Here is a 22,051-nt window from a genome sequence, read left to right on the forward strand (position 1 = left end):
TTAGTTTTACTTTCCTTGTACTTTCTTTTTAAAAATTTTTAATGAGATATAACTCATATACCATATAATTCCCCTGAACTCACATACAGTTCATAGAGCTGTGCAGCCATCGCCCCTGTGAGAAACTTAGTGTCCCTTAGCTCTCACCCTGCCTTCCCTCCTCTCTCAGTCCTAGGCAGCCACCAGTCAGCTTTCTGTCTCTAGGCTCTTGCCTATTCTGGACACTTCATATAAAAGGAACCACAGAGTATATGGTCTTAGGAGTCTCCCTTCTCTCACTTGGTATAATGTTTTTGAGGTTCATCATGTCTTGGTACTTCATTCTTTTCTATGGTTGAATTGTGTCTGTTATATGGATATAGCACATTTTGTTTATCTACTCGATGTCCGATGGCCCCTTTGGTGGTTTCCACTTTTGGCTACTGTGAATAATGCTGCCATGGATATTTGTCTCCAAGATGTTGTGTGTCTTCATTTCTCTCGTGTATATACGTTGGAATGCTTTGCTGGGTCATGTGGTACCTTTGTGTTTAATGATTTGAGGAACTTCCAGGCTGCTTTCCAAAGCCCTATTCTGGGTTATACCAGCAAAAGAAATATTTTATCGCTCTTTAACTTTTGCGGAATTTCAAAAGTTTATTTAAACTTGTTAGAATGCTTCCATAGGAAAGCTGGAGGGGGAGTTCCCATTGTGGCTCAGTGGTAACGAACCCGACTAGTATCCATGAGGACATGAGTTTGATCCCTGTCCTTGTTCAGTGGGTTAAGTATCCAGCATTGCCATGAGCTGTGGTGTAGGTTGCAGACGAAGCTCAGATCTCATGTGGCTGTGGTGTAGGTCCAGCAGATATAGCTCCAATTTGACACCTAGCCTGTATGTGGCCCTAAAAAGACAAAAAAAAAAAAAAAAAAAAAAAAGGGCAAGCTAGAAGGGTCATCACCACACTTATGCCTTCTTCTCCCTGTATATGTCTCATCCTCTGTAAGAACTGCTGGATCTGGGTCCTAATCCTCAGCACTCCTAGGAACAGAGATATTTCCCACCAGATGAATTGTTATTTATGGACCCAACAGCTTTTCAGATACTTCTAGATATAATTTCTTTCTTTCCTTTTTTTAAATTTTTTAGGGCTGCTCCTGCGGCGTATGGAAGACTAGGAGTCAAATCGGAGCTGCAGCTGCTGGCCTACACCACAGCCACAGCCACACCAAATCTGAGCTTCGTCTGCAATCGACACCACAGCTCACAGCAATGCTGAATCCTTGACCCCCTGAGCAAGGCCAGGGATCAAACCTGCATCCTCATGGATATTAACCAGGTTCAGTACAGCTGAGCCACAGTGAGAACTCCAAGAGCAATTTCTTTTGCTGGTCTTTACTTGTAGTCTCACTTTCATATTAAACCGTAGATATTTCAGGGAGGAGGATGTTGCTCGAGCTGACATCTGGGTTGCCCTCCACAGCCATGCTGATGTCATGGCCATACCAACAGCAAATTGATGTCCAAATCAGAAACATGGGAAAGACGTGGGACTTTCAGTGTCACCCTTTCTGATGCACACAAAGGATTTTCAGTGTTTTCAGAGGCCTCACATTCCAATCTCGACCTTCCACAGAGTCAGGGTTATTGCCACCAAATGCAGTGTTATGGGCTAAATTGTGACCCCTTAAAATTCATGTGTTGAAGTCCTAACCCCCAGCACCTCACAGTGTGACTGTGTTTGGAGATAGGGACTTGGAAGAGGTAATTAAGGTTAAATGAGGTCATTGAGCATGGGCCCTAATCCAGTGTGATTGGTGTCCTTACAAGAAGAGGCACTTAGGACACAGACACACCCGGAGCAGAAACCATGTGGGTGACACGGGGAGAAGACAGCCATGTGCAAGCCAAGGAAACAGGCACAAAAGACACCAAACTGGAGTTCCCATCATGGTGCAGCGGAAACAATCCAATTAGGAACCATGTGGGGGGTTTGTTCCCTGGCCTCGCTCCTCGGGTTAAGGATCCAGTGTTGCTGTGAGCTATAGTGTAGGTCAGGGACTTGGCTCGGATCCTGTATTGCTGTGGCTGTGACGTAGGCCAGCAGCTGTAGCTCCAATCCGACCCCTAGCCTGGGAACCTCTATATGCCATGGGTGCGGCCCTTAAAAAAAACGAAACAAAACAAAACCCTACTGACACCTGGATCTTGAATGTCTAGCCTCCAAAACTGTGAGAAAATGAGTGCTTCTTGTTTGAGCCCCCAGTCTGTGGTATTTGTTACAGCAGCCTGATGTACATGTACCTTGATGCTCCTTCGCCCTGACACCCTGCCTGCTCTCCTGCCCTGTGGGTCTGATGAACAGCTGCTCCCCTCCCTCTCAGACCCTATCCTCTTCTTGGCTCATCTGGAAGCCTTCATTCTGGCTCCCTTTCCCCTGGCCCCACCCTGGTCCTTTTTATTTCCCCAGGGCCAAAGGGACCTCCCAGGTAGAAGGCACATCCTGGCCCAAGTATCACCACACAGCAGGGCTTTTGTCACTGGGGGCTCCAATCAAGACCTGAACCCCTACTTCTCCCACTTCTCCTTTACAAGGAGAGGTTCAGTGACTTCTTAGCACTTACCAGGGTCCCCATGGAGAGTGGTCCTGAGAAGGCCAATAGTGGACACTATGCCCAGAGATGGCTTTGATTACCCCAGAGGCACTTTCATTTCATTAGGAGAATTTTCTTCTCGTGTTTTCTCCCAGATTTTTTTTTTTTTTTTTTTTGCTTCTTAGGGCCGCATCCGTGGCATATGGAGGTTCCCAGCCTAGGGTTCGAATTGGAGTTATAGCTGCCAGCCTACACCACAGCCACAGCAATGCCAGATTGGAGCCGAATCTGTGACTTACACCACAGCCACAGCAATGTCAGATTGGAGCCGCATCTGTGACCTACGCTACAGCTCATGACAACGCTGGATCCTTCACCCCCTGCGCAAGGCCAGGGATTGAACCCGCATCCTCATGGACACTAGTCAGGTTCTTAACCCACTGAGCCACAATGGGACTCCTTTTACTTTCTCCTTTTTTTTGGCCTCAGATGATTTCTAATGTGGAAATAATTTTATATGTTGAAAAGTTGGTCTCAGTATTTGGTAAGTGGAAGCTGGTTATATTTGTTCAGTTAGGTTTATGGAGGTATAGTTTACATCCAATAAAATTCACCCTTTCTAGATGTGCAGGTCAGTAAGCTTTGACAATTATATATCATTTTTGAGTAACCACCGCACAGTGAAGATAGAGAATATTTTTATCACCCTCTAAAGATGCTTGATGTGCATACCTTTCCCAGCAGTGGCATCTGAGCACAGAAAGTTACTCTAAGGTGATGCTCTGGGACGGTTGAATCAACAGCAGTTTTCAGGAAGGACAGGAAGGAAGAGTGGTTATTTATTGTTTATTTCCTTTTTTGGCTCCCTGCAGCATATGGAGTTCTTAGGCCAGGGATCAGCACCAAGCTGCAGTTGTGACCTAATCTACAGCTGCAGCAACGCTGGATCCTTAACCACTGTGCGGGGCCGGGTTCAAACCTGCGTCCCGGTGCTCCCAAGGCACTGCTAATCCCGTTGCACCACAGTGGCAACTCCAAATAGTGGTTATTTTTTTAAGGCAGAAAAACTAGCAAGAAAATCCCATTGGCTAGTGGAAGGATGGGCAATCCTGGGCAGCTCCTCCAAAAGGCCCAAAGGAGGGCAGGGTGTCAGAACCAGGACAGGGTGATTTTTATTGGGCCCCTAGGGGCTTCTGATGCTGCCCTCCAGTGCTTAGGAGGCCAGTTCTTGGTCTCGGCCCCAGCATGTAGAAGTTCCCAAGCCAGGGATAGTGACCCACACCACTGCAGTGACATCACTGGATCCTTAACCCACTAGGTCACCAGAAAATGCCTAAATATTTTTCGTTTTAACCCATGATTTCTACCAAGTTGTGTTGACCTCTCCTCAACTTGACATTATTTTACATGCACTTTTCCCCCATGTATAATTTATATAATTTATCTTATATTGCGGTAAAATTATGTAACATAAAACTTACTATTTTAAAGTATATAATACAGTGGCATTTGGTACATTCACAGTGTTGTGTAGGCATTAGCACTGTCTAGTTCTAGGATAGTTTCATCATCCAAAGGAGAAAGCTTACTCATTAGGCAGTCACTCCCCATTCCTTCTCTCCTCCCCCCACCTCCCACATCACCTGGCAACCTCTAGTCTACTTTCTTTCTCTATGGATTTCCTACTCCGAGCGTTTCATATATATGGGATCATATACTATGCAGCCTCTTGTGTCTGGCTTCTTTCAGATAGCGTAATGTTTTTGAGGTTCATCCATTGTTATAGCGTATGTCATTGCTTTATTCTTTTTTGTGGCTCAGTAATGTTCCATTGTGTGGCTATACCACATTTTGTTTATCCACTCAGTAGTTGAGAGGCATTTACATTGTATTTCCACCTTTTGGCTTTGTGAGGAGTGCTACTGTGAAGATTTACAGGCAAGGATTTGAGAACTGAGAACCTATTTTTATTTGTTTTGAGTTTATATCTAGATCATGTTGTCATTCTGTGTATAGCTTACTGAGGAATTGCCAAACTGTTATCCATAGTGGCTATACCATTTCACATTCACACTAACAAGGTACAAGGTTCCAGTTTATCCAGTCCTCCCCGACACTAGTTATTTTCCGTTTTTGTTTTTGATAATAGACATCCTGGTGGGTGTGAAGTGGCATCTTATTGTGGTTTTGATTTACCCTTCCCTAACCAAGTAACTATTAACATTGAGCATCTCGTGCTGGTTGGCCTTTTGTGTATCTTCTTTTGAAAATGTCTATTCAAATCTTCTGCTTATTTTTTAATTGGACTTTTTGCTTTTTGTTGCTGAGTTGTAAGAGTTCTTCATAAATTCCCAATATTGGACCCTTATAAAATATATGATTTGCAAACATTTTGTCCCATTCTATAGGTTGTCCTTTTATTTTCTTGACAGTATTATTTAAATTTTTATGAAATCTGTCTTATTTATTTTTTCCTTTGTCACCTGTGTTGTTGGTGTCATATCTTTGAAAAACATTGCCAGATCTAAAGTCATAGAAATTTACCCCTCTGTCTTCTTCCTCTGAGTCATGTGGTTTTAGTGCTTCCCTTTAGGTATTTTTTAGTCTGTTTTGAATTAATTATCATGGTGTCTAGTGAGACAAGGGCCCAGCATCATTCTTTTGCACGTGGATATTCAATTGTCCCAGCACAATTTGTTGAAGAGGCTCTTCTTTCCCCATTGAATTAGACACTGCCAATCCCACTGCACCACAGCAGGAACTCTTCCTTTTGATCATTTTTATTTGTTTATTTATTTTATTATTATTATTATTTTTTTTGGTGTTTGTCTTTTCAGGGCCACACCTGCGGCATATGGATGTTCCCAGGCTAGGCGTCTAATCGGAGCTACAGCTGCCACCCTACGCCAGAGCCACAGCAACGCCAGATCTGAGCCACGTCTGTGACCTACACCACAGCTTATGGCAACACTGGATCCTTAACCCGCTGAGCGAGGCCAGGGATTGGACCCGAAACCTCATGGTTCCTAGTGGGATTCGTTAACCACTGAGCCATGACAGGAACTCTGACTATTTCTTTAATGTGGGTAGTTACAGCTATAAATTTTCCTCTGAGCACTGTTTTCACTGCATCCTATAATACATTTTGGTATGTTGTGTTTCCGTTCTTTGCTTATCTCTAAGTGTTTTCTAATTACTCTTATGATTTCTTCTTGGCCCCATTGGTTGTTGAGTTTGTTGTTTTACTTCTACATATTTCTGAAATTCCCTGTTTGCCTTCTGTCATTTATTTCTAGTTTCTGTTTTAATAGGGAAAGATACATTATGTGGTTTCAGTATTTTAAAATTTACTGAGACTTGTTTTCTGGCCTATGATCTATCCTAAAGAAATTCTTTGTGTACTTGAGAAGAATGTGTATTCTGTTGTTGCAAGGTGAGGTGCTCTGTATATGTCTGTTACATTTAGTTGGTTTATAGTGTCGTTCAAGTCCTCTATTTTCTTTTGATCTTCTGTGTAATTACATTGTTGAAAGTAAGCTATTGAAGACTTCAACTATTATTCCATAATTATGTCTCCCTTCAACTGTGTCATTTTTTGCTTCACATAGTTTGGAGCTCTGTTTTTAGGTGTGTATATGCTTATAATTATATCTTCTTGATGATTGACCTTATATCAATGTATAATGGTTTCCTTTGTCTCATAGTAATTTTGGATTTAACATCTGTTTTTTCTAGTATTATAGCTACTCCAGCTCTATTTGGGTTTCTATTTGCATGAAGTAGCTTTTCCTCCCCTTCAGCCTATTTCCATCTTTGGATATAAAGTGAATCTTGTAGAAAGCATATAGTTGAATTATGGTTTTTAAATCCATTTTGCCAGTATCTGCCTTTTGATTTGGGAGTTTACTACATTTAAATTTAAACTAATTGCTTATAAGGAAGAATTTCTGCCATTTATTTGTTTCCTAGATCTTACATCTTTTTGTTTGTTTGTTTCTCAGTTTCTCCATTACTGCCTTCTTTTGTGTTTAACTGATTTTTTTCTTGTAGTGACCATTTTGATTCTGTACTCATTTCCTTTTCTCTATAAAGTTATTTTGTTAGTGGGTACACTGGAGATTATAATTTGTATCTTTAATTTATTACAAACTAGTTTGAGTTAATGCCAATCTAGCTTCAACAATATACAAAAACTCTGCTCCTATACAACTCCACCCTTCCCCTTTATGTTTTTAGTGGCCCAAATCACATCTTTAAACATTGATGTATGATATTTTTTCTTTTTAAATTGTTTTTCTTTTTTTTTTTTACAATTTTATTGAGATGTAATTGACATACAGCATACAGTTTAAGGTGTACAGTATCATACTTTGACTTACATAACATCATGAAGTGATTATCACAATAGGCTTGTAAAATGTTGTTTTAACAGTATTTCATACAGGTTTTTAAAGTGTTGATGCCCTTACCCTTGCCCATCACATCCTTGAAATGGCAGGTCACACGGAGCCTCCTTCACCTCAGCCACTTGATCTTTGTGGTGCTTGTGCTTAGTCCTTGGGGTGGAGCTAGAGGGGGAGCTCCTTCCTGGGTACCTGTGAGCCCAGGCCCTCCTCTCTAGAGCACTAAGCTCTCTTCTGGAGGCTCCCCTCATCTGACAGGTGGTTCTTTCTAGGGTAGAACACTTAGCAGTTTGCAGATGGCCAGGCCCCAGAAGGCTGTGCTAGCCCTTCCTTGGAGAGAAGGTAGGTGTCTCTCACCTATACAGGTAGAGCCCTTCTGAGGCTTGGGTCATGAGGGATGCCCCTTGTATTCTGCCCACAACAATTCTGAGCTACCCTTCTCTTCACCCAGCATGGCGCAGTGGCTGGGATGGTGGCGGGCAGGGGGGGACACCGCAGTACTCTGTCCCATCCACAGGGTTGCAGACAGCTGCCGCCGGGCCCATCCTCTTGCCCAGCCTGCAGGGCAGCTACTTCGATCATCCCCTGCACCAGGGACTCGTGAGCCCCACCCGGCGTCTCTGCAGCCCCACCTCTGCTCTAGCTCCCAAGTCCTCAAAGAAGCCCAAGATACAGGCCAGTGGGGACATGTTCCCCAGTGACTGGAGCCCGCCACCTGTGGAGTTCTTGAACTTGAAGGCACTGCAGGCTGACAGGGCAGCCCCAGTCCAGAGGCAGGTGGATACAGTGGGGCCTTGGAGCCTAAGGAGACTGGCCCACCAGCTCCCCGAGGGGTTACAGCAGGAGCCCCAGGACTCAGACTCCACGGAGCACCTGGCCTCACTTGAAGAGCTGTTCTGGAACATGGCAGGCACCAGCCCGAAGGCTGCAGCTCCGGAGGTGGACACCCGCACCTCGGTAAGCCAGAGGCCCCCTCTTTAGCCACCCTCCTTAGTCACCACCAGGCCGCTCCTCAGCCACTCCCCAGCTGCCCTCCTTTGGCCACCTCCCTTGACCATAGCTCCTTGGCCGCACACCCCAGCCTCTCCCCAACCTTTGGGCTCTCATGGGCCCTTTATTTCTGCTCCCAGTTTCTGCTAACAAATGGCTGAGGGTGGTGTCAGATTGAATGCCATTCCTATGTGGGGCCCTTGAAGGCTTTCACAGCAAAGGCTGGGATCTGGCCCTGGAGAAAGGACCTTGGTGCTGGCATCTGGGCTAGCCTCAGCCGGCTCTGGACCAGCAACTTGGGATTCCTGAGTGAACACTTCAGTGATAAATTTCAAGCTGGGGATATAAACTTTTGCTGTTGGGCAGACTGGGGATATGTAAGTGCCCATAGATCCAGGAAATTTATTCTCCACATAGGATTTACTTATTTGTCATAGTCCAAGATTGCCAGTAACTTAACATGCTTACCACTAGGGAACTAATAAGTTATGTTCTAGTTGTACATCAGAATACTTAAATAATTATTTCTTGAAGTTCCCCTCATGGCTGAGTGGAAATGAATCTGACTAGTATCCATGAGGATGCAGGTTTAATCCCTGGCCTTGCTCAGTGGGTTAAGGATCCCGAGTTACTGTGAGCTGTGGTGTAGGCCATCCACTGTAGCTCCGATTGGACCCCTAGGCTGGGAACCTCCATATGCTGCAAGTGCAGCCCTAAAAAGACAAATAATAATATTTATCTCTTGAGTATTGATATGGAATGATCCTGAAGACTTATCATTAATTGAAAACCAGAGCTAAGTGCAGAGTAGGGGGTATAATATGCTATGATTTGTGTTAAAGGAGAGACTCTGTGATGTGTTACTGTTTGCTTCTCTATGTGTGCAGTATCTCTGAAAACACACCCAGCAGTGAGCACCTATGGTCAGCTGTGGGGAGGGACCTAGGTGGCTGAGGATGGAGGCCAGGGGAGATGTCTATACTTTTCAATATATTTTTTTTGGCCACACCCATGGCAAATGGAAGTTCCCAGGCCAGGGATGGAACCCGCCCCACAGTTGCATCCTGTGCCACAGCTGTGACAACACCGGACATTTAACTGGCTGCACCACAAAGGAACTTGCACTTTTCTATTTTTCAATCATGTGAATGAATGCATTGCCTGTTTAGAAAAGTAAACAAAATAAATAAAGGGCTTAATTTAGATTCAGTTTCATTCTCTTTCCCTCTTTTTCTTTCTTTCCCATTCCCATGTCATTTCTCCAGTTCACCTCAGGGGGCTCAGAGTGCTATGTCAACAGCTTGGATTACTTACTGCAAGAGAAGAGGTGAGTGGGGAGGGTCCATCAGGGGGTCTTCACAGGGGTTGGTGGTAATTTCACAGAGGTTGTTCTCAGAGACTCAGAGCAAATTCCTCTCAGAATAAAGCAGCCTACCCACTCCACCATCAGCATGCCTCCCAGGTGCCCTGGTTAATAGTGAACTTGGGGAATGGTAGCAGGTCAGAGGGCGCATCTCCGAGGCAGGGAGCCCAGGACCCTCACCCCGTACAGAGGCTTCACTCCAAGTCTTCTCTCTGCCTGGGTGCTGTTTTGCCCAATTCATGATTGTGTAGGGCTCACTCAACTACCATTGAAGTGTTAGAGTGAAGTGGAAAAAGCAGAGCTTTGACTATCACCTCACCTGTGATGAGGGCAAGTGTAAGGTGCCAGCCTTTCCTGCCGCCTGTCCCACACCAGCACCTGAGCACACTTAGCTCCTTTCCCCATGGCACTTGGCCTATTTTATGCCTGCTTTCCCCCTGGCATTGCAGGGAGCCTGTCTCACATGGAAGTTGGCTTCTAAAGGTAAAAGTCACATCCAGTCAGAGCTGGAAATCCCTTAGGAAAGTGGAGGTGGGCACGGAAGTCAAACCCTGTGCTCTTTCTGTACTGGAAAACAGCTAAAGTGGTTGGCTGGCACTGAGGGCCCATTTGGGGTGAAGATGCTAGACTCCTGCTCCTCCATTGCCTGCGAGGACTGGGGTGTCTGGCGTGCAGGTAGACTTCATCCCTGGGCATGCGCTTTGACAGAATGGGAGCACATTGCCCACAGGCTTTATTCTTCTTAGTCCTCTTCCCTTCTCCCATGTTGTTTTTGCTCCATGTGTGCTTGCCCCCTTAGCGGAAGTTAAGTATAAGAAGAGGCAGCACTGTTGTCTGACACTTGGGCTCTTGTCTCAGTTCCTGCTGGAGGTCTCACTGGTCTCTGTTTTTCCCACTTCCCAGCCCCATGTTCTTGCCCACAGCAAGGGCTTCAACAGACAAGTGGGCTGAACTACTGTTTTCTCTCCTGGATCTATTCCTGACCCCACCCCAGAGTCATCTTCCTCCTCTATAAGCTCTTCCAGGCTCTTAATAGCCCATGACTTTTGTTGTTTGACTCTTTCACCTAAGTACGTTTTCACCCAACCAGAGTGTAAGTTGGGAAAGGGGCCATGTCTGTATGTTCCCACGTGTTCAGCTGTAAGTAAACTAAATGCTTGAAAGTGTCAGTGGGAAAAAGTGACCACGCATGGCAAACTACCTGCTCATCAAGCCTGGCGTTGGGAGGTTCTTGCTCTGTGCTGGGCCCTGTGCCAGGCACCGGATTTACAGATAGGATGGTGCGGCCTGGCTCACCTGGAAACTGAACACAGTAATTCTGGTATTTCCAGTGCTGTGAAGCTGCTATGGAGGGGCCTGGACTGGTGGCACCTAACTTAGCCTGGGGTCAGAAAAGAATCCTCAGAGGGGTCCTTGTTCTCGGGCCTTGGAGGATAAGATCTGGGAGGTCAGCTGGAGTAACTACATGTGTATGAAGGGAGGCAGGACAGACTATGCCTCTCCTGGCTGGCTAGGACTGGAATTCTCAGCGCTAGAGTGTGAGGGTGGGCAGAGCGGGAGATGCAGTTAAGAGCTGAACACGGGCTGGATCATGAGGGGCCTCCTGAGCACAAGGTCGAGTCATGGGAGAATTCTAAGCAGGTTGTGATGCATTTTCCCGCAATCACTGAGGCTGCATTATAGAGACCGGATGGGAAGCGGGAGAGGGAACAGGGTGAATGCTAGTGAGATGGGCCCCTGGGAGGAAGGGCCTCCTGTGGAATCTGCTGCACTGTGTGGTGGGGGCCTATGTCGGGAGGAGGAATTCAGAACTGGAGTGATGTCAGAGGGCTGGCGAGGATCTGAACCCAAGACAGTCTGGGCTGGAGGTGAAATCTTGGAGAGCCAAGGCCCTGTGGGTAGAGCTAGGGTGAGAGCCTGGAGGGCAGGGCAGGGCCTGGGGGGCTCCCAGACTCCCTCCACAGCCCACGGGAACAAGGACACAGAAGGCCAAGGAGGGACTGGGGCCCTCGGGGCTTGGGGTTGGCATGTGGTTGGAGCAGGAGGAGGGTGAGGGAGCCGGCTTGGCAGGGTCGTGGTTGGCACATTGAAAAGGGAAGTGAGGCTCTCAGGGCGTCCAGGAGAAGCCGACCTGTGGGCAGGGCAGACGGGTGAGGGAAGGAGCAGCCCCTTGGGGGCTCTGGGGAAATGTGGGCACAGGGGCTTCTCCTGGTCCTCAGGGCTGGACTGGGGCAGGGGCAGAAGGGCTAGGTCTTAGCCCTGATATGTTAAAAAAAAGCAAGCAAATGCCAGAATGAAGTGCACAAATAAAGGTATGTTTGAAGTTGTATAGTGTAAATTGTCTTCTTTTGGGCAACACAGCAGATGCAATGCAGACCCTCCCCTGTCCCAGGAATCTAAGCTTGAGGCCTTCCTGCAGGGAGACAGGGCCTGGGCTCTTGGCCCAGGCCTAGGCCCTGCTGTGCCCGTGGAGGTGGAGGCCCCTGTGGCCCAGCGATGGGGCCGGGTGAGCAGGCCCCGGATTGACTCTGTTGTTGCCTCTCCTGTCCCTGCAGGGAGCAGGCCCTGGAGCAGGAGCGAGAGAAGCTGCTTCTGCAGGACTGTCCTCACCTCAATTCCTCGGATCCTGATGAAGATGAAGTGCCCCTGGCGCTGGAGCACAGGTGGGGGCAGGGGGCACTGTAGGGGAGGGGCCTGCCCACTTGGGCAGAGTGCCCACACCTGCCTTTCCAGGCAGAAGATTTAAGTGCTGACCTGCCCTTGGGTTTGGATAGTTGCAAGCAGAGATTTGTGCGTCATTGATGAGTTTTCAAGTTGCCTCCTTTTACACCCGCATCTGTTCATTGATTCACATACTGTGTGTCAGGGCCTAGTGTGGGCCTTTGAGGACACAGAGGCATAAAGTACAGCCTGCTCTTCCCCAGTTGTCTGCCCAGACTGGTAGAACCAGATCTCAAACCACAGTCTGAATGAAAACTGCCTTTGAATAGGAGAATACAGCCTTGTGACATTTTTTTTCTCCTCCATGTGGGGAAAGAAAGTAGCTCTGGTCAGAGCTGTGGGCTGGGCCAGAGTCTGCTGGCCCATCGCTGGAGGGAGGACTGGGTTCATGGAGTCTCAGAGATACCCTACGACCACAAGAATTGAATACATCTTCAGGGTACCCTGCTGTCCATCCACCCATTTGTCCGTCCATCTGTTTGTCCATCCAAGCAACAACATCTATTATGTTCCAACTTGGTGCCAGGCTCTGTGCAGCTTCTGGGGATACAGCAGGCGCAGAACCAGACAGAGATCTCTCCTAAGTAGTGCTTGCTGTCAAGGCGGGGAGACCAACAGTGCGCACAGTGAATAAAGGATGCTGTATAAGTGCCAGTGAGAAAGGGTAGCATGGGAGGAGTGGCAGGAGCATGGGTCGGGCTGTGAGAGCTGGACAACGGTCAGGGAAGGCCTCTGTGAGCGGATGACTTCTAAACCGAGCCCTGCAGCTGGTGAGAGGTGGTCTGGGAGGACCTTACAGTGGGCGCCCTCCCCGTGTGTGGGGAGCAGTGATAAGGAGGAGGTGGGGGAGAAGAGGCTGGGAGGTGAAGGGGGCTTCATGCTGGAGCCTCACCTCTGTGTGAGCTGGCTGCCACTCATCCGAACAGGGCCACTGGTGAGGGGGTGTGGAGGGGGCGTGAGGGTGAAGGGAGAAGGAAGATGGGGTGGCACAGGGAGCCAAGATAGTAACCCTGGGAGGAACCGACGGGGCAGTGAGGAGGAGGCAAATTCCAGGTGTATCTTCAGGGTAGAGCTGAGCTGTCTTTAATCGGGAAAGGCTGAGTGATGCAGGCAGGGGGATGAGAGTTCACTTGGGGGACCCCCTGGAGTGAGAGCCAGACAAGGACCTCCTTGTCTAGAGAGGCAGGCTTGGAAACCACCACAGGTATTGGTGATGTTTAAAGCTGCAAAACCAGGAGTTCCCATCGTGGCACAGCGGAAACAAATCCGACTAGGAACCATGAGGTTTGTGGGTTCAATCCCTGGCCTTGCTCAGCAGGTTAAGGATCCGGCGTTGCCATGAGCTGTGTGTGGTGTAGGCTGGCAGCTACAGCTCTGATTGGCCCCCTAGCCTGGGAACCTCCATATGCCTCAGGTGCAGCCCTAAAAAGACAAAAAAAATAATAATAATAATAATAAAGCTGCAAAATCAGATGAGACCCCAAGTTCCCCTTGTGGCTCGAGGGAATCGAACCTGACTGGTGTTCCTGAGGATGTGTGTTCGGTCCCTGGCCTCACATGGGTTGGGGATCTGGTGTTGCCACAGGCTGCGGGGTAGGTTGCTGATGTGGCTCGGATCTGGCATTGCTGTGGCTGTGGTATAGGCTAGCAGCTGCAGCTCTGATCGACCCCTAGCCTGGGAACTTCCATATGTCGCAGGTGCAGCTCTAGAGGGGAAAAAAGGTGAGATCGCCAGTATGGAAAGAAGAGCAGGAGCCCAAGCGTGCAACGTGGAGGTCATGGTGACCTTGACCAGAGCAGCTCCAGTGGGTGGTGGCAGCAGGTGGCTTGGGGCAAACCTGCCTGGAATGGGTTCAGAGAAGGACAAGGGGAGAGGTCGCAAGAGAAAAATAGGCGGCAGCTGAGAGGGCGCATTACAGGCAGGACAGATCTTTCTGTTTCTACATCTTCCTTTCCTTTCTTCTCTCCCTTCCTCCTCCCTTCCCTCACTCAGGAGCCATGTGTGCCCATGTGACTGGGGGCAGGCCAGTCCACTCGCCCTGGATTGTCTGCTTGTCTGGGCCCCTGCTTTTTCTGTGTGTCTGGGTGACGATATTCAGGTCCCAGCAGTGACAGCTGGGTTTTTTGTTTTGTTTTTTGGATTTTTGTTTTTGTTTTTTGTGGGGTTTTTTTGGTCTTTTTGCATTTTTCTAGGGCCATACCGGCGGCATATGGAGGTTCCCAGGCTAGGGGTTTAATCAGAGCTGTAGCCTCCAGCCTACACCAGAGCCACAGCAACTCGGGATCCGAGCCACGTCTGCGACCTACACCACAGCTCATGGCAACACCGGATCCTTAACCTACTGAGCGAGGCCTAGGATTGAACCCACAACCTCATGGTTCCTCATCAGATTTGTTAACCATTGAGCCACGATGGGAACTCCGACGGCTGGGTTTTGATGTGCTCTGAGTCAGCATCTGGTGTCCACTCACTCTGGTGTGAGTGATAACACACTGGCTTCCTGGGTCCCCCACTCTCAGGACCCGCACTGTCACTGTTGCTCAGAGAAGATCCCCAGCAACACCTTGGCTGGCCGTGTGCTTTTTTTCTCAAGTCTTTTTGATAATCATCTCAGGTTTGATCAGGGACCGGAAGACTTTCTGTAAAGCTTGTGAGTATGAAATAGTTCAGGCTTGGAGGGCCAATGCAGTCTGTCGCAATTACTTGGCTGTACTTCTGTGGTGGGAAGGCGCCTGTCCACTGGCCTCAGTGAGTGATCTTGCCTTTGTTGTATTGAAACCTCCTGTACAGAATGGGAGGAGGTGGCTGCAGCTGGTGTGCAGCGGCTGACCCCTGGACTAGATCAGGGGGACACCTGCCTCCTAACTGGTCCCAGTTTCCACACACTGCCCAGAGGCAGGGGAGGGGTACCTTGCAGTCACACAGTGACTTGCGATGGAGCCAGCAGGTTTGTGCCAAAGGCCTTGGTGGCAAACTGAGAGATGAAAGCAATTTTCTCTGTGTTTCGGGGCGTGGATTTGGCTTCCAGGGCCCCCACTCACTGGATGGAGAGCCCTGGAAGTAAACGTCTTGAAACATCTCTGTAGCAAGAATAATCCTTCTGTCTCTTAGCCTTTCTCCTGAGTGCTTTTAGGATTTTGGAAGTCCTGGCCTGGCTGTTTTGAAATTCCCCAAAGAAAGAGAGTTATCTGGGCAACCAGCTTAAGTCAGACAGAATTCTAGGCTTTGAAATTGCTGATAATTTCCTGGGCATGTGACATTTTCAAGTAGTACTTTGAGAAAGCTTTTTGACAACATCCACTTTGAGGTGGTTGTTTTGATGTGGGATCATTTTGATGGGACAGTTCAGTTCTCTTCTTCAAAGAAAATTACTCACTGGTGGACAAAACCAGCAGGCCTCTTCCATCCCTGAACTGGGCCAGGGGTGGGCTGGAGTGGGGAGCGCCAAGGAGAGGTATGGAACGGGTGAGGCCAAAGCCGGGGCCTAGCCACCATCTGACATTCAGGGCACATGTGACCCAGAGTCAGGTGGCCACGACAGCTGCCCATCATAGAAAGGCCCCCTGTCATGCCAAGCAGATCATCTGCTCATGCTCTAAGGATTGCTTGCATCTTGATTAGACAACTTCCTATGTTCTCTGTTCCTTAACATTAAAGACCTTATGTGTGTGCTGGGCAGGGGAGGGGAGGCTGTTTAACCCACAGCATCATCCTTTATCCTCAGTTCTGAGCTGTACAGGAAATCGTCAATTAGATGTGAGAGTCATCTCAGAGTTCTTAATGATGCACATACATTATATTTAATATCACAAAAGTCCTTTTGATTGATGGTTTGGGGGGCAGGGCTAAGACCTTTTTACAGATGAGCCTATTCTTACAAACTTTTAATAATTTGTACATTTTTTAAAATTATAAAAGCAATATAGGAATGCTCGAGCGCTCAAATGGCAGAGAAATTGACAAGACAGAAAATTGTTTTACCATTCACGTGGTGGTTTGCAGACGCTGCTCCCAGAAGGCCATGGGATCAGAATCTCCTCTTTTCCGACATCCTTCCCTTTTGTGCCATTTCATCCTTAGGATGTGCGTAGCCTCCTTACGTTGGGTGTTGGGTCACTTGGCCAGAGTGACAGATTACATCTGGCCAGCTGGTGGGCCGCCAACGGCATCCCCCCCTCCGGTGCCGGCAGCTGGGTCCCAGATCCTCATGGGAGCTGCAGGCAGTGTCCCTCTGAGTTCACTGACTCAGGCCACAGCTGGGAACCTGGGTCTGGGCCTTCCTCTGATTAGAGGAACAGGGGCAGTGCCTGTGGCTTGTTTTATTTTCTTCTTGTTAAATGGATGTTATGTTACCACAGAATCAAGAAGAACACAGTTTCGTGAAATAAACAGGAAATCTCTCCTCTACGTTCCCCTCCCCCATCCTCTTCCCAAGGGATGACCCAGGCCAGAGTTGGGTGTGTCATTTGGGTGTGGGGAGTGTTGCATGTGGCCAAGAACGTGCGTGTGCTTGTCTGTGGGTTTGTCTGCACACACTTGTCCTATCCTATGACTTGCCGCTTTTACTACCACAGAACGCCAACGGTGCTCAGGGGTCAGTGCATCCTTCCTGGTGCGGAGATTTATTCCCGTCCTAGGAATCCTCTTCACGTCTCCCTTAGACAGTCCCCAGCGAGTTGGAAGCCATTCCCCCTTCTCCCTGCTCCTCCCCTGTCTGCAGGGCCCAGCTTGGATCCTCCAGGATGAGTGGGCCTGGGCATTTGGCAGGCTCCCCGGAGTCCTGCTCACAAGAGCTTGAGGATGCTGCTGCTGGGAGGAAGGGTCTGGACTCCCTGATGGTGCGGGGACCCTCCCCAACCTGCTGCACCTGGGCCTTCTCCGCTCTGCTGCTCCCAGCGCCCGGCGGCAGCTCTGAGGCTGGTCCACTTGGTGCAGGGCATCGCTGTGATTCATTTGCACCTTTCCTGGGCGTGCAAAGTGCATCCTTCAGCACTTGGCACCACCGTGGTGGTACTCAGTGAGAGTCAGAACTGACCCCAGGGTGGGATAGTGTTTGGGACTAGGACTTCCGGCTCCTGGCCTGAGTCTGGGAGAGGAGGACTGTGGTTTGTGACATCCCGGAGTAGGAAGGGCTCCTTCCTCTGCGTCCCACAGGCTCCCTCCACCAGCAGGTGGCGCTGCGCCCTGGTCTGCTCCCCTCCTGGCGGGGGCTGGGGGCTGGCTTCTCTCCAGGCTGCAGACCAGGGTGTGCCTGCTGACGCCCCGCTCTCCTGCCCCCTGCTTTGCCAGGAAGCTGGCGGAGCGGTTCTCCACATCACTGCAGGGCATCCCAGCAGGACACCCTGGCGAGACTGTGTTTGTACCCATGCATCACCCCCTGCCTCACATGCTGGACCATTCACGCCTGAAGCCTCGAAGTCACCTGGAAGAGCTGTTCCTCAGGTAAAATGCAGCATGGCCAGGCCCCTCCCTCACGGAACCCAGTGATGAGGACGACCCTGTATCACCAGGCTGTGTTTTGCCAGTTTGGATAGGTAGACTTTTAGGGGAATGGATGAAATGGCACACGTGGCTGCTTATAATGTTTCATTTACTCATTTAGATTACATACTTTAAAAACTCTTACATCATAGCAGATACTAGATATTTGTTTATGCGGTTGTGTTGTCTTTTCTCCCCCGTGCCCCAGTTTCATGGAGCAGCTCTGGTCAGGCTCTTCCCATATGCCTTTGGGGTTATGTCTCCATCCACACTGGAGCCGCTTTCCTGGCCATCCAGCAGCTTTCCAGAGCCCCTCGTCACTTCCTCCTACTGCCTCTCTGGTCTGTGTGTGATGCTGACGCTGAACAGTTTGACCCCAGTCACGAGTACATCCTGCCTGACATTAGGACAGCTGCCCTGTTCCTCTTCTCCTTGGGAGTTGTTCATGATCATTATCACATAACCACTGACTGTGTTGATTTTTAAGGGAGTTTTTTGTTTTGTTTTGTTTTTTAGGGTTAGGGCCGCACCTGCGGCATATGGAAGCTCCCAGGCTAGGGGTTGAATTGGAGCTGCAGCTGCCAGCCTACACCACAGCCACAGCAACATCAGATCTGAGCCGCATCTGTGACCTACACCACAGCTTTTGGCAACGCCAGATCCTTAACCCACTTAGCGAGGCCAGGGATCCAGTTCACATTCTAATAGACACTGTGTCTGGTTCTTAACCTGCTGAGCCACAATGGGAACTCTCTTTAAGGAGATTTTAAAAAAAATTACCACAGTGACATCTAACGCCTGTCATCGTGAGTTCACATGTCTAAAAATAAGAGAGAGAAGGCCCTCAGGATTCAGTGTGGCAGCCGTCCATGGGGGCTCAGCGCAAGCTGGCACCCTCCTGGGCCCAGCAGCTGAGGGATGGAGGAGAGCCCACCTGCCCCCTCCCTGCCCATGAGGCACACGGAGGTTGGGGCTTAGTTAGGACTTGAGTGCAAGAATCTTGTTCTCTTTTCCAGCTGGTCCATCTTATTTTGTAGTAGAAAGATAACAATATCTTGATGTGTTTCCTTTAAAATTCCTTATCATAGGAAGTTTCAAACATACACAGAAGTAGAGTGTACTTCCATGTACCTGTCACCCAACATCAGCGGTTACCAATTCAAAGCCAGTCTTGTTTAACCTGTGCCCACTAAGATTGTCCCCTCAGGATTATTTTTAAACAAATCCCAGAACACATAAAATTTAATCTGTAAGCACTTTAGTCTGTGTCTGTAAAAGACACTATCTTTTGAGTACATAATTACACCTAAAAAAAATACAGAATTTTTTTTGACTTTTTTTTAGGACTGCATGTACAGCATATGGAGGTTCTCAGGCTAGGGATTGAATCGGAGCTGCAGCTGCCAGCCACAGCCATAGTCACAGCAACTCCAGATATCCTTAACCCACTGAGTGAGGCCAGGGATCAAACCCTCATCCTCATGGATGCTAGCTGAACTTGTTACCACTGAGCCACAACAGGAACTCCTGGAATTTCTTAGTATCATTGATAGCAGTCAGTGTTCAGTTTTCCTTGATTGCCTCATGAGTGTTTTTTGTATGTTGTTGCAATCAGAATGGAAACAAAGCCCAAACGCTGCAGTTAGACAGTATCATGTTAATGGTGAAATTATATTGCGTGGCATTGATGCCCCCAACGCATTTTATCATTTTCCTCATTTTTCTTGACATACAGATTACTTCCAACTTTTCCCCTTGTAAACATCGTGGGAGAGAGCGTTCTTACACAGAAATATTTGTCTGCAGTTCTGGAATAGGTCTCTGGGTGTGATGTGAGATGGTTGGGTCTGGGAATATGAATATTGGTAAAAGCTGGCATTGCCAAATTGAAAATATATCTAATAAAGTGATGATGGGGCGGGGGGAGGAATGCAGGGAGAGAAGAAAGATAGTGGTGCTAGAGGAAGAAGAGGGACAGAGAAGCAGCCCAGCTGGGGCGGAGAGGTGCTAAGAGGGGAAAGGCGGGCGGCATCCTGAGCTGCTGCTCCTCAAGTTCTGTGCACACAGCAGGTGTTCTGTCCCGGGCTGGATGCCCGCAGGATGTGTTTGACAGAGGAGGTGGCCTGTGGAGCGGTGGCCTGGGATCAGAGCGGCCATGCCAGATGGGGCCAGGTGGCCAGCCAGCCTCCCTGGAGCAGAGAAGCCAGGCCCTCCTCCCTCAGGTCGGCTCACGAAGTGGAGAGGGAGGCGGCGGGGCCTCGGCGCCGAGGGGCTTTTTGGAAGGTTGCCCGTGCCCACGGTCAGGTCAGGGGTTGCCTGCCATGCGCTGGGGAAGGGCGGCTTCCTAAAGGTTGCCCTTTTATTTCCTGTTCGTGCCAAGGACTTCATGTGCAGACTCAAGAGTGAGAAGCACTCGTGGTTCAATAATTGTCCTGTTGTGTGTGGCCGGAAACATGAAAACGGAGGAAGAAAAGGTTACTTGATCTTGCAAAAAGCAATGTGGTTCGACTTCTCACCATAGAAAAAAGTTAACACTCTGTGAGATTACGGGGGACTTATATTTTCCTCGTTATACTCCTCTGTATTTTCCACATTTTCTATGAGAAACATGTGCCTTTTTATCATTAGAGGTTTGGGAGAGAAGCAAATGTGGTTTTTAAGATGACTTCTTGAAATAGATTCATTTCTTCTTACTGTTGAGTGAAGAGGGACTTTTTCTTTCTCTCCACTCTACAAAGTGGAAATCTTGGCACAGAGTAATAAGCAGGTCATTTGTCTCAGAGCAAGTGAGGGTGACACTCGTGTCCCTCCGTGACCGAGTGCCAGGCCTGGTCCTCCTGGGTTGGCTCTACAAGGCCTATATACAAGAAATCCTCTCCCCAGACCCACAGCTCTGGAACCAGAGGGGGCCCCGACCATCCTCTCTCATTCGTCACCCAACCGGAGCTATGGCCTCAGGTCGGTTCCCTAGGACCAAAGTCACATGCTACAACAGAAAGTACCGGGGTGGACTTTTTCCTCCTCCCCTGACAGCAGTTCAAAAGGAAATCCAAGCCCCCAAGCGTGGAAAAGCATCAGGACCTATGCCCACAGGCAGCTCCATCCAGGGCAGGAGCCGGCGCCATGGGGGTGGAGATTGCCCTCAGATTTACTCTGGGTCCTCCTGGGGCTCCCCGAGTGTTTGGGAGCATCAGGGCCCACATGTGTCCTCTGGGTGCCGGCTGTGTGTGCGGAGAAAAGGGTTGGGCCCGAGCTGTGTGGATGGGGACGGGGCTCGTGTACTAGGTCTCTCCGAGGCCTAGCCCCAGCTCTTGTTCTGCCATGACCTCCTCCTCCTCTCCCTGGCATGCAGGGAGGCCTGGGTGAAATAAATCCAGCAGTGCCAGAGTGTGGACAGGACTGAACCACCCAACTGGCTATGACTGCCCCGAAAGTACAGAGCCAGGGGAAGCGGCCAGCTGGGTCGTTGCTGGGCTCCCCAGGCTGCTGGCCAGAGTGGTGCTCACCTGGCTTTAAACAAAGGAAGGAAAAGAAGAGGAGGCGAGATGTACATTTGGACTGTTCATCATTTCTGTTCTCCCTTGGCATTTTACTTACACTTCCATAGGAGTAGGTTGGCAAAGGCACAGAAACTGATGCTGCTTGGTGTTTATCCCTCTGCCATTACTTGGGATTCCCAAGGCATTTAGGGACTTCGCTCTCTGGGACTGCTGTCCATAAAATAGATGACCGGTGGGGTTTGGAGAATCCTGACTTGGGCCTTATCAGGAACACAGAGTCCAAGTAGGTCGGAGCTCCGCCAGGAGCCCAACACGCTGACCCAAGCTGGCGCCCTTGTTCTGTGATTCCCCTTTTTGGCTGATTCCCCCACCCCCCGCCGCTTCCTTCCTTCTGTTTCCGTGGCCCTCTCTCCCTGCCACAGTGGCTGGGGATTTGAGCATTCTGACTAGGGCCGTTCTTTGTCCTGGCAGGGCCCCCTCCTCCTGGATGCTCAGTGTTGTCAGCTGGGCTTCACGTGCAGCCAGCCTGCTTGGCATCTGCTGCCAACAGGAGGCTCTGCTCCTCCTCCCACTCCACAACATTCTGACATTCTCAAGATACCTTCTGATTTGGCGTTGGCTTTGCCATGAACAAAGGAACTGGGTCAGCACTCTTGGTTTGTGGACAGGCCGTGAGCTTTTATAAATGTGACCACAGATGATTGTGTAACACGAGGTGTCCGAGTTCTCAGTGCACGCACCTGCCACCCCCTTCCCTCCTCCAGGCCTCCCCTGTGCTGCTCTGCAGACTCTCCCCTGCCTCAGACCAGGGTGGTGTCTGCCCTCCAGGTCTGTCCCTGCCCTTAACCAAGCTGGAGGTCAGTTATGCCACTGGCCTGTCCTTCCCCTGAATGGTGGGATGTCCGTGTGGTACAGCTGAGGCGAGGCAGCGCCACCCTCACACCGAGGAGATTCCTGTATCTCATCTAGCTGTCGGCACAGAATTCCTTGAAAGCCCAGCTGGGCCATGCCCTTTCTG

General features: G+C 49.3%; 1 non-coding gene across 2 annotated transcripts in view; it reads left to right on the forward strand.

Moving 5' to 3' along the window:
* Window positions 1-22,051, forward strand: part of FAM178B — a 102,776-nt gene that overhangs the window by 9,444 nt on the left and 71,281 nt on the right. The window contains exons 2-6 of one of the 2 annotated variants that reach the window (XR_001307605.2): window positions 7,250-7,319; window positions 7,495-7,934; window positions 9,233-9,294; window positions 11,886-11,993; window positions 17,342-17,494. This is a non-coding gene — a transcript (family with sequence similarity 178 member B). Of the gene's footprint in view, window positions 1-7,249; window positions 7,320-7,494; window positions 7,935-9,232; window positions 9,295-11,885; window positions 11,994-17,341; window positions 17,495-22,051 lie in introns of those variants that run through there. The other variant, XR_001307609.1, reaches the window with a different exon arrangement.

The sequence above is a fragment of the Sus scrofa genome, chromosome 3 (assembly GCF_000003025.6).
Source record: "Sus scrofa isolate TJ Tabasco breed Duroc chromosome 3, Sscrofa11.1, whole genome shotgun sequence".
Taxonomy (NCBI): Eukaryota; Metazoa; Chordata; class Mammalia; order Artiodactyla; family Suidae; genus Sus; species Sus scrofa.